Genomic DNA, 12,082 nt, shown 5'->3' with positions numbered 1-12,082 from the left:
TTGCCTGCAATGCAATGAGGAGTCCATGACAGTCTCAGTACTTACCCACATTTGTTTAACATGCCTATAGGCTCTTTTTTAATCGTGAAAGTGTCCTCTCTATTGTATAGAAAAATTGCCCACAATCAGCAGAGCAAAGGATCTCTCAATTCTATGGCAGTTGAGGTTCACTTTCCTATAGCACCTGCCTTTTTTTGAATGTTCTTAGCAAGCTTAAAAAGATTTTAAAACCTTATTTCTAGATTTCAAAGAAATCTAGAAAGTTACTAATTAGAAGTTAGGAAGGAGAAAAAGGCAGGATCACATGATTTACTGTAAAAGGTTTTTCTTTCTTCTGGGGAAGAAGGTGTTACTGGCTGTATTGTGTCCACCCCAAATTCATATGTTGAAGTCCCAACCCCCAGTACCTCACATAGAACCTTATTTGGAATTAAAGTCTTTAAAGAGGTATTAAGTTAAAGTGAGGTCATTAGGGTGGGGCTCTAATCCAATATGATTAGTGACCTTATAGGAAGAGACATCAGGGGCACACACAAAGGAACAACCATGTGAAGAGGCAGCAGAGGGTGGACGTCTGCAAGCTAAGGAGAGGGGACGCAGAAGAACACAACCCTCCTGGCACTTAGTCTTGGACTTCCAGTCTCTAGAATTGTGAGAAAATTAATCTCTGTTGTTTAAGCCACCAAATCTATGGCATTTTTTTGTGGCAACTCTAGCAAACTAATATAGGAAGGTTGTTTGCTTTCTGTATCTGATTGTTAAAGTAATTAATTTCCAGTTTTGTTGCTTGATATGCCTATGTTAGGTTCAGTCTAACTATTTCTGGTCTAGGACTTTCTCCTGAAGCTGGCTATCCTTTTTTATATAGCTGGAGACTCTAAAACCAAGCTGTCTCTTCCCTCCTTTTAATTTAGTGTTTTGTGATTGCAGTCAAGGGAGCTAATTTCACAGAAGGAAGTAATTACTTTGCTGCTGTTCAAGAGATACTTCTCATCCTTGGGGAGGTGGATGTATTTCTCTTCACCAATGGAGTATATAATGTTGCCAGAAAGTTTTTAAGTTTTTGCCTTGGTCCAGGACTGGTAATTTTCCTTCCAACCTGCAAATACTTTGAGAATCAGATCTATGAGTTAGCATACCTATCACTATGATTTCTTTCTAATTTTGTTGTTATTAGCTCACCTTTTCTCCATGGAACCTTGGGAACATTTTTTGTGTGTGTGTGTGTTTTTAAGTACTATATCTTTTCATTTCATCTCACCATAAGCTCGGTTCTTATACAATAGAAATGAAATATTTCCTTTTTACAGTGCACTGCGATTTGGATCTTAAATTGGACTGACTATATCTAAAGAACTGAAGTATAATATGTTTCCTTAAAATTATGGGCAGGAAATGCTAGTTTGAAATGTTCTTTTTTCCTTCAGTTTCCATTAAGTTGGGTTGGCTTTTTGTTAAAGAAAAGAGAGAGAAAAATTAAAGGCAAAGCTTCCGCCTAGAACCTTGTCCCCAAAGGAACTGATGTAACTATACCTAGCCCTAGAGAAAACATGACTAGCTATGAAGGCTAAGCAAAATCTGGTTATTTCTATTCATTCTCTGATTCTATATAATATTACCAATTACCTTCACCTTAATTTCCTTGTGGAATTGTGAAATGTGTGTGACAGTTCTTCTGCCTATAGTAACTCAGTAGTCTGTTACCAAAATCACTGAAAATATCTCAGAGGAGGGCTTTAAGCTCCTCAAAATTTGTTACATAGATGTTAAATAAGGTAAAATGAAAAGATGTTTGGTTCTTTTTATAATTTTTCTATTATTCTGATGAATTTCTTTTTGTGTTTTTTTTCTTGGAAGGGATAACTTAATAACTACTTGGGGACTGTGCCCTGAATCAGATGAAACAATATTAGATTTGGGTGGGTATATGTTGTTGTTTTTTAAAAATTCTAGTTTAGAATTTGTTCTAGATAAATGATAACATTTAAATATCATTCACGATTTTAATAACTCTTTAAATGAGACAAAAAAAAGTAGAAGGATTTAAACATTTAGACTTCATCAATGCCAATGATGACTGTAGAGCCAATTCAACTAATGATTTCAAAATATTACATAAACTATTTTTATATACATATTTTCCAAAACAGGAAATGAATCCACTTGTTAGTGAGAACTACTCAGTCCTGTAATTATAACTTGAATCAATACCATATTAATATAGAGCAACCTTGCCTTGCATTTTTTCTCTTTTGATGATCCAAAGATTGCTTGTCTTCAAATTTACTACTGTGTTCTCTTAAGAGACAAGCTCATTAAAGAAATATAGAGATTTTTCCATAATGGTATGATACAGATAAAGGGATTGTATTTATAGCAAATATGATTTCCACAGATATTTATTTTTCTCTCTAAATCTGAAACTTCATTTATATCAATTATACTATCCAGTCTTTAAGTATCAATTTATGACCTGACGAGAGTTATCAACATCTCTCAGATGGAAACCATTTGCAACAAGGCAAAAGAGATTGCTCTCAAATTCCTTAATAACTCCTGTGACTCTAAGGAACAGACATTCATTAACTGGCCCTCATATGAGGAACTTGCTCTGTTCTTTGATTATCAAATATTCGGGGGAGATTTAAAGTATCTCTAACCAGGTCTGGTGTTTCCACGACAATATTTGCTGGCTCATCACCCTAAGTGTCCCTGACTGTATTCTACCACTAACAACTAAACTTCAGGTTCTCACTCCTTTTTCCTACATAGGCTTGAATCCTTTGTACTTTGTACGTTAGCATCATTTGTTAAATTTATTTTTAAGCACTTGTTCATAGAATATCTGCTGCATCCTTGGCTTTGCACTCTGAGTGATGATGTACTAACCATTAAGTTGAGCCAAAAGGAAAAGAAAAATAAAAGCAACTTTTCTCTAGAATCCCCTTCCAAAAATCATAGAATGGAATAGGACATGAGCAATTAGAGTATAAGTTATTAAGATGGGTTCTATCAGACCTAATACATTGGTAGAACTATTTGTCTGTAAGATGTTTTAAACATATATAATTTGTAGAAATGTCTCCCCAAATTGGCTTTCATAACCAGGCTAAATACACTGACTAAATCTTTTGGACTTGTTCTTTTTCACTCATATAAAATCTTCCCGTGACATTTCAAATTACTCTGTGCTTTAAACTGTCTTCTACCAGAACCAGAATTCAAGTTCCAGTCATCTTTCTGTCATCTCAATCCCCAAGTATAGTACTTTAATTTAGGGCTTAATAGGAGGCCACTATCTGTTGAATGAATGACTGGATGAATCAAGCGTTACAGTTTCATAAATGAGTCTTGCATCAACAGGATTCCAAACACATCTATTATTGGCTTTAGAAGTAATGGATAGTCTTGGTGAATTGCATCACTAACTCATGCTTTCTTGATGATAAAGTTAAACGTATACTTTTTGTTACTGCCTTCCCTACATTTTACAGTTCTACTTTGTATTACTGATTATTCCTTGGATATATATTTTCACTGGTTTAAATTTATATGATTTTTAAAAAGACAAAATTGAATTAGGCGAAAATTATATAACATTAGAGAAGGGTAGAAGAATCATAGGGATACTCTTAGTTACCTAGAGATAAAAGATCTGTTTAGTTTTTTATCCATACAGGCTTTCTGACTTATCTTTTAAAAATAATGGGGCTTCCCTGGTGGCGCAGTGGTTGAGAGTCCGCCTGCCGATGCAGGGGACGCGGGTTCGTGCCCCGGTCTGGGAAGATCCCACGTGCCGCGGAGCGGCTGGGCCCGTGAGCCATGGCCGCTGGGCCTGCGCGTCCGGAGCCTGTCCTCCGCAGCGGGAGAGGCCACAACAGTGAGAGGCCCGCGTAACGCATAAAAAAAAAAAAAAAAAAAAAAAAAAAAAAAATAATGGCATACTGTGTTTCCAACTTAAAAGATGGTTCAAGCTTAAAATGATGCAGGTAGCATTAATTTAGTTTTTGGCACATTGGATTAAAATTGGAAATTCTGAAATTTGTGTCAATGATGAGATTGTGTCTCTATGAAGTGTTGGGAGTGGGGAAGGAACTTTGAATAAGATTATGGATTGTGCAATCCTTGCATCAGGTAATTATTTGTCTAATGAAAGATATACAGTTATGCTATCTGGGTTTGCAGAATAAACAGCTTTAATTTCTATCACTGACTGTTTCTAGTTGAATAACAAAAGCGTTGTTCACTGATTTGGGTAATAGTCACTGGATCAACCCAGTGAAATAATTGGTCACTGTAGTTGGAATAATGTATATGAAAGCTTTCAAAATGTATAAAATGCTATAAACTTTTAAGGCATTATTTATTAGATCACTCATATGTAATGGTAAAAATTTGTCCAACTTGATGATTCACTGAATTGTCCCAAATCAGTCAAAAATGTGGGAAAGACAACCTAATAATGTATGTTGATGATTTTTAATAATTTTATCATCATAGATAGTTAGCTCTAATTATTTATGGAAATGGGCTTTGGTGGTAGCATGGGAAAATGAAAATGCAGATCTATCTATAAATACATTTGTATTACAAATATCATCCTTTTCCATGGCAAAAATTACTACATTTGGATTTTTCTCTAGTATTGCTTATTATTTACTTAATGTGATAGAAATAATAATAATAAGGTGATGATGATCGTGTGTGTGTGTGTATGTGTGTGAGAGAGGGACAGAAAGAGAGGGAAGGAAGGAAGGAAGGAAGGGAGGAAGGGAAGAAAGAAAGGGAAGGAAAGGGAAGGGAGGAAGCAAGGAAAAGAAAGAAAGAAAAGGAAGTAAAGAAAAACTGAATATTAATGTTTCCAAATTAGGTTTGTAAAATTGTAATCACTGGATAACTTCCATCTACTTCTACAGAGTAAATTAAGATGGATATATTCCTTCAGTAAAGGAAAATCTGGATCAGTTTAATTTTGTGACACCAGAATAGAAACCACAATTGGCACAAGAAAGATCAAGCTCAAGGAAGAGGTTTTATAGCTATAGTTATATACATATAGATAGCTATGGATATGAATATACAGATATAGGTACAGATATAGAAGATATAGATACACACATGGACAGATTGGATTTAACTTATTCAGAAAGAGTAGTAAATAGTTTCAGTACTGGAGGTGACTACGTGAATGTGGACGTGAATACTGTGGACCATACAAGTATTTGTAGGATCTAGAGACAACTTCACATACTTAGCTATACAATGAATTCACATTTTCTGTTAAATAAAAACCACATTGTGAAGACAAAAAAAAAAGCAAGAGCAGTACCTCTAACTTCTGTATTACAGTGAATGCCAGATATCTCTAAGAAAGTGCCTCTAGTCCTCTATGCCTTTTATCATGGGAAATGAAGGAGAGGTGTTCACCATTCCAAGAATTTGTGCTAGCAGGTTTTTTTTAGTTCTTTTCTCCAAATAGAGTGTACCCTTTAACATATCAAATGAGTTTTTAATTTCAGACTGTGTATTCAGTTTTAGAATGTTCATTTAGTTTTCTTCCAATTGTTGAAATTCTGCATCTTTTAATCCAGTCTGTCCATTTTTAACCATAAAAATGACCATCCTTTTGACACCCAAGAAGACAACGAGATTCGCCAAGCTTTTCTTAACACTTGAATTTAAACAGAATCCCAGGTACAAGCAACATTTGAAGATTGTCACTTTAATGTTCTATATTTTTATATGTTGTCTGCATAATGTGTTACATTTCTCATTGAGTCTCTTTTGTAATAAAATTGTATATTCTCAGTAACATCCAGATCTACAGGCTGAACAATGAGGTCGTACAGCAAGACAGGGAAATATCACAAAGTACTAGCACTGTTTCCTCTGAGCAAGCTCACCAGTTGATGCAGCAAAGGAGTGGACTTGCCAGATTGAAATAGTAAGAACATTCTACTGACAGAATCTTTTCTTTGGAATACAAATAACCAGCCATACCAATTAGAAAACAGTGTTTTTATCTTTCAAAGCATTTGTTTGTATCCACTACACCTCCAGTAAAATATGCCAAAAATCCAGGATGAAGAAATATTTTCAATCAATAAATGGATTTTTTGAAGGCATATAAAAATATTAGCATGTTCAAGAAATCAACCAAATCCTTCTGCTTAAACTTACAACAACTGATTTGCAAATCTTTGCTGGGTAGAATGTTTAAAGATTTTTTTTTTCCAGACTGGATTATCTGGCATTATACTACTCTTCAGGGACACTATTTAGAAATGAATTCTATCTAAGAAACCCTAATATCATTCTGTAGTATCGTGATTTGCTGATGGTTTCTTTGCAAGTACACCCAACCATCTAAAGGAGGTCTCGATGTAAAATACAAAAGCCATTAAGACCCAGCAGAATAGGCTCAGAGTTACTTGGTTATTAAAATCTTGGGCAAAAATTGTGACAGTGTACAAAAATGAGGGTACCTTTTGATCTGCTCAGCGGGAAAGAAAGGCTGTAGACCTGTGGCATCTCTGGAGGATTGGCTGGGCTTTGCTGCCAGTGTAGGCTCCCGGGTGTCAGGGGAACAGGCTGGGTGCCTGATAAATGGCAGTTTCTCTGGTTCACTTAGCCTGAGAATCAGTCACCAGAGCCACCTTCAGCATGCCCTTCCAAAGGCAGCGATGTTCTCTGAGGCAAGTCAAGTGTTAGGACGTAGTTTGCTTACTTCACCAAACATTTTCAGGATCACTTAGGTACTACAGAACTTTGAGTCTAAGATTCTGCAATTCCCCTGACGATGCTGGGGTTTTCAGGGCAGTTTGCTCTACTGCATAAGTTTTCAACTTTTCTCATGCCTCCTCCCAGCTCTTCAGAGTGTGTGCTGCCAGTTCTTTCTTGTATTTGTACCTATTAGTGAGGGCCAAATGCCGCAATTTCTTTATTTTTCCCTGTTCCTTATTATCTTATGACTCCATTCTCTCTTAGTTCACTGAGTGGCTTGACGTTTTGGTCACAACCACTCACTAAAAATATCCCTTTTCTTTTTATTTGGGAAATTGTTCACTGATATCATATTGTGAGTATTATGTAGGTCATCTACTCTTCTACATTTCGTGATTTATAATGTTTTTTATCACTCCCCCATCCACGTGACTCTCCCTCTGACTCTGATGCCACTCTGCATATGTGTGATTATTCAGAAGATGCACTCCATATATCTGAAGTATTACCACATATAAAATATGATTTGAGCAGGAAGAATGTATATAATGTTTGTGCATAATCTACTATAGGCACAGCTATAGGCAGTTTTGGGTAGAAAGTATTTTTAGAAGCTTGCAAAGATGATTGCCCGTAGAAATAAAGATGTATTGCTTCAAACTTCCAGAAGATGCCAATACTGCCATGTTGTCACTATTTCTTATCTCTAAATATGATCCAGTGATATTTACCAATAGATAGCGATAATCATCAGAATGATACATAGTAATAGATGTCCTCATCTAATCCTGGAGAATGTTTCAGTTTTCTCATAAGCAGTGCTTCTAAAACTTTAACCTGCATACAAATCACCTGGGTGTTTTGCAAAAGATGAAAATTCTGATTCAGTAGGTCTGGAGATTTTGGATATCTAACAAGCCCCAAAGCAGAGCAATGCTGCTGGTCCCAAGACCACTTTTTGAGTAGCAAGAGACTATTATTACTTTAAACAGTTATCTTTTAGCTTAAGAGTAATAAAAATAAAAGATTGTATTTTACCTTCATTTATTCCTTCTTTGACACTCTTCCTTTCCTTATGTAGATATAAGTTTCTAACATAGTCATTTTTCATAACCTTGAAAGCACTCTATTCACATATCTTGAAGGGCAGTTCTGCTGGCAAAGAATTCCCTTAGTTTTAGTTTGTCTGAGAAAGTCTTTATTTCTCCATCACTTTAAAAAATAATTTCTCAGGATTTAGAATTCTAGAACGGTGGGTTTTTTTTTTTTCAATAGTAAATATTTCACTTCACTCTCTTCATGCTTATATGGTTTTTGGTAAAAAGTCCACTATAATTATTATCTCTGTTTCTTTATAGGTAAAATATTTTTTTACCCCCTCTGGCTTTTCTCAAGATTTTTATCTCTGTCTTTGGTTTTCTGCAGTTTGAAAATGATGTGCCAGGTGTAAAATTTTTGTTATTTATCCTACTTAGTGTTCTCCAAACTTCCATGATCTGTGTTTTGGTTTCTGTCATTAATTTTGTAAAATTCTTGACCATTAATATTTCAGTTAATTATGCAGCTCTGTTTTTTCTTTGTTCTTCATCTGACATTCTAATTATGTGTGTTTCACTCCTTTTGAGATTGTCTTGTCCTGTAGTACTTGGATGTTCTGTCCTTTTTTTTTTTTCATTATTTTTTCTCTTTGTATTTCAGTTTGAGAAGTTTCTATTGACAAATCTTCAAACTCACTGATTCTTCCTTTGGCTATGTTTAGTCTACTGATGAGCCCAGCAAAGGCATATTTCATTTATGTTTAATGGTTTTTGGATCCTTTTGATCCTTCTTAGAGCTTTTGTTTTTCTGCTGAAATTAACCATCTGTGTTTTCAGGTTATCTATTTTTTCCATAGAGCCCTTAACATATTAATCATTGTCATTTTAAATTCCCTGTCTGATAATTCCAAAATCTGAACTATATTTGAATCTGGTTTTGTTGCTTGTTTTTCCTCTTCAGAATGTGTTTTTGTTGCTTTTTAACATACTTTATAGTTTTTGTTGAATACTAGACATGGTGCATCAGTGAATAGGAACTGAGGTAAATAGGCCTGTAGTCTGAAGTTTCATGTTAATCTGGCTTGGAGTTGGACTGTTTAATGATTGCTATAGCTGTAGTTTCCAGAGACTTTACATTCTGCAATGTCCTTGTTTTGCCTCCACTGTTGTCTTTGTGCTCCGTTTTCTCTTGAACGTTTTCTCTTAACGTTCACTTAGAACCCTTACTACATGGATCCTGCATCCTGCAGCTCTTTCAGCTGCAATCCACTGATTTTATACTGTAGTCCTGTTGGCATGGTGGTAAGCTGTAGCTCTAGGAATGGGATGGCCCTTCAAAGAGGGCCTGCACTTGCAAGGGGGCCAGGCCGTCATACTCCTGCCTTGATGAGACAGTAGATATAGGAGCAAATTTGGAAGAAGCACTCAGCAATGGAGGGACTCAGCAGTGAGCTGCCAGTAGCCAACAGGCCCGGCAAGTGGGGAAATGAGTGAATGCCAAGGTCACTGGAGGAGGGAGCTGAGTGGTGCCCCACAGTGTTCACTACAGTGACCCACCAAGTAGTGAATAAAGATATTTTAAACCGCTGTATTATGCTAGTGAATAACTGATCTGCTGAGGGGCAATTTAGTATTATTGCCCATGGAAATTCTGATGAACGTGTAGCAAGTATAATCATGTCAATTCTAATTTCAAATTAAGCTGTGCTGATGGTTTCAGTTGCATTTTAAATTCACCCCCAATTAAAGATAGTAAAATATGCCATTATCATGGAGGACAGAGCCCTCTGAGGATTCAATGAAACTGTTCAAATAAAATACTCAGCATAGTATAGCCACATAGTAAGTACTTGATAAGTGCAAGTTAAGTTAAATAAATGGAACAAAATTATAGCTCTTAGGAAGTCATAGTTTCTTTTTTCTATTATTGCTAAGAGTGCATACATGTGTGTGTGTAAGAGAGGGAGATTTAGTTTTCTTGTTGCTTATGGTTTTGTTTTGCTTTGGTTTATTTTGCTTTGGTTTGTTTTTTTCTATTCAAGACTAGAATTAGACTTCTATTTCTCAAGAAGAAACTATTGATGAAGTACACAATCTTTTAAATTTAGACATTTTATTTCTCTCTTTAGATTTTTTAATGAAGAACTATTCCAAAATGAGTAGGCATTATAAGTAAAACTTTTTTTCATGTTCAAATTTCTTAATGCTGTATATTTACCACATTTTTCTCTTTTGCTCTTCAAAATTGTTTATGATTTTGTCTCATTTGAGGAAACTCATATTAAAGCTTTTCATTGTGTTGAGAAAGAGAAATTAATTTCTTATGGTAAAGGTAAGTGAAAGATTACTTCTTTCTGCCAGCCAAATAAATTCGGAATAAAGTTGAGTGAGTATTTTTTTCATTAGCCTGTGAAAACGCTATTTATTTCTACATGTAATTATAAAACAAGTAATTCTGACTTAATGCAATAAAGCCATCGCTGAAAACAAATAGGACTCATTTTCAGTTCCAACTAAATTAGATACTGAAAAATGTTTTCATTTTGATGTATTTTGAAATGTCTAATGAAATTACAAATGAAATATTTCAAAGAACATATGTGCACAGATAGTATCCTAAAAAGCTCAAATTCACCTTGCCATTTTAAGATTTATCTTATTTATAAGTCAATGACATGGAATAATGCAGGAAAATTGAGTTTATACCCAAATCTCATGGAGATGCTAAATTTCCGGGGAATCAAGTATAAGTAGTTGGCAATGTGCACAGTAGGTCGAACTAATGTTGTAATCTATGAGAGTTAAATGCTTTATTTGATAAATGCAGAAATCTAAGATTGCTTCTTGTAGAAGTTTAAAATAGGTTATAAATAAGATTTCATGTTAATAGCAGGGGTTTATACCAACCATAAACTGAAAACAAACCACATTATTATGTTAGGGTCATGAACTACATTATATCAAAATCAAACTGTCTCTTTTTTTTCTTAAAAAGAAAAATAGCCAAAGAACTAGTTAAACACAGTTAAACTAGAACAAAATCTTTCTTTCTCTCTCTCTCTCACACACACACACACACAATCACACACACACATACATATATACTGTTGAATAGGAATAAAATAAGAAAATAATATTACTGTTACTTAGAATCATTGCCTTATACATTGAAGATAATGGTTTCCCTATGGTTTCTATTAATTAATAAATAAGTAAATTAATAAATTAAGTAAATAATAAATAAAGTAAATTAATAAAATTCATAAAGTGTGTAATAATGGCAAAGAGTCTTAGGATTAGAAGGAAATGTATTTTTCTAGCTCTCCATTCAAGCAACACATTTGAAACCCTGTAGAATGGGGCATTTGGGGCTTGTGCTCTGAGTCAATTAGAAACTCAAAGAAAATCCCAGTTACCTATAAAGCCCTCTCACTTTCTCTAAGTTACTCATAGCCTTAATTGGGACATAATCAGTTGTCTACTCTTTGGAGACAATACATGGTTTACTCCTCCTGCTTCTTTCCCTTCTTTCTTCCCCTATATCCCCACTGTTTTAGTTTCAGTCCTTCTGAAAGAGCCTGACACAAAGACTTGATTGCCAATAATTGTAAGGAGCATTTGAGCCTAAGGAATAGGAGCACAGAACAGGACAGGTAAAAGAGGAAAGGTGCAAAAGCTGATTCCAGGGTGTATATCAACTTGGCCAACAAACAGGTGACTGTTACTCAAGCCTATGACACATTCTGAGAAGCCTTATGAAATGAGTCAGAGCTGTTTGCTTAGGGGATGAAAGACAAAAGCATTTATCTGTCAGTTCCCACCCCTGTATGGACAGGCTGACTCCTCAGATATTAAGTGCCCAGCACTTCTGAATGCTTTGCAGGATCCTAAGGATGTCCCACACTCAATGTGTCAGAGAAGTCTCTGGGCAGTAATTGGTAGTTACGTGACCCAAGGAAAGGCACTGTTGGGTTGCATCTGCCACAGCCGATGGAGGGCTGTGTGGAGACGGTCACCTCACTGTAGCAGAGGTTGGAGTTCCAGGTCGGGCTCCAAGCACGGTGAAGTGGGGCACAAGAGTTGTCTGCAACACACATCTTCTTCCCCATGCAATCTAGACTCTTTTAAGCTCCACATCAAGGGCTCCCAAGCACTTCATTCTTGTCATTCTCTGTATCTCACTGTGATTTTATCTCAGATGCATGACCCTTATTTTTCTGGAATCAGATAAAAACAAAATAGAGATATCTTTTACATTAAAGACTTTAAAAACCTAAATAGAATCTTTAAAGAGGGTCCATGCAGCAAAATTTTGAATCTCT

At 35.4% G+C, this 12,082-nt stretch overlaps 1 protein-coding gene across 1 annotated transcript in view; it reads left to right on the top strand.

Moving 5' to 3' along the window:
- Window positions 1–576: 576 nt before the first annotated feature.
- FUT9 (fucosyltransferase 9) overlaps window positions 577–12,082 on the top strand; it is a 35,588-nt gene continuing 24,082 nt past the window's right edge. Inside the window, exon 1 of the mRNA XM_032651757.1 lies at window positions 577–651. The gene's annotated coding sequence lies outside the window, so the exon portion shown is untranslated. The remainder of the gene's footprint in view (window positions 652–12,082) is intronic.

The sequence above is a fragment of the Phocoena sinus genome, chromosome 12 (genome assembly GCF_008692025.1).
Source record: "Phocoena sinus isolate mPhoSin1 chromosome 12, mPhoSin1.pri, whole genome shotgun sequence".
NCBI classification, from domain to species: Eukaryota; Metazoa; Chordata; class Mammalia; order Artiodactyla; family Phocoenidae; genus Phocoena; species Phocoena sinus.
This window is presented reverse-complemented; position numbering and strand designations above follow the sequence as displayed.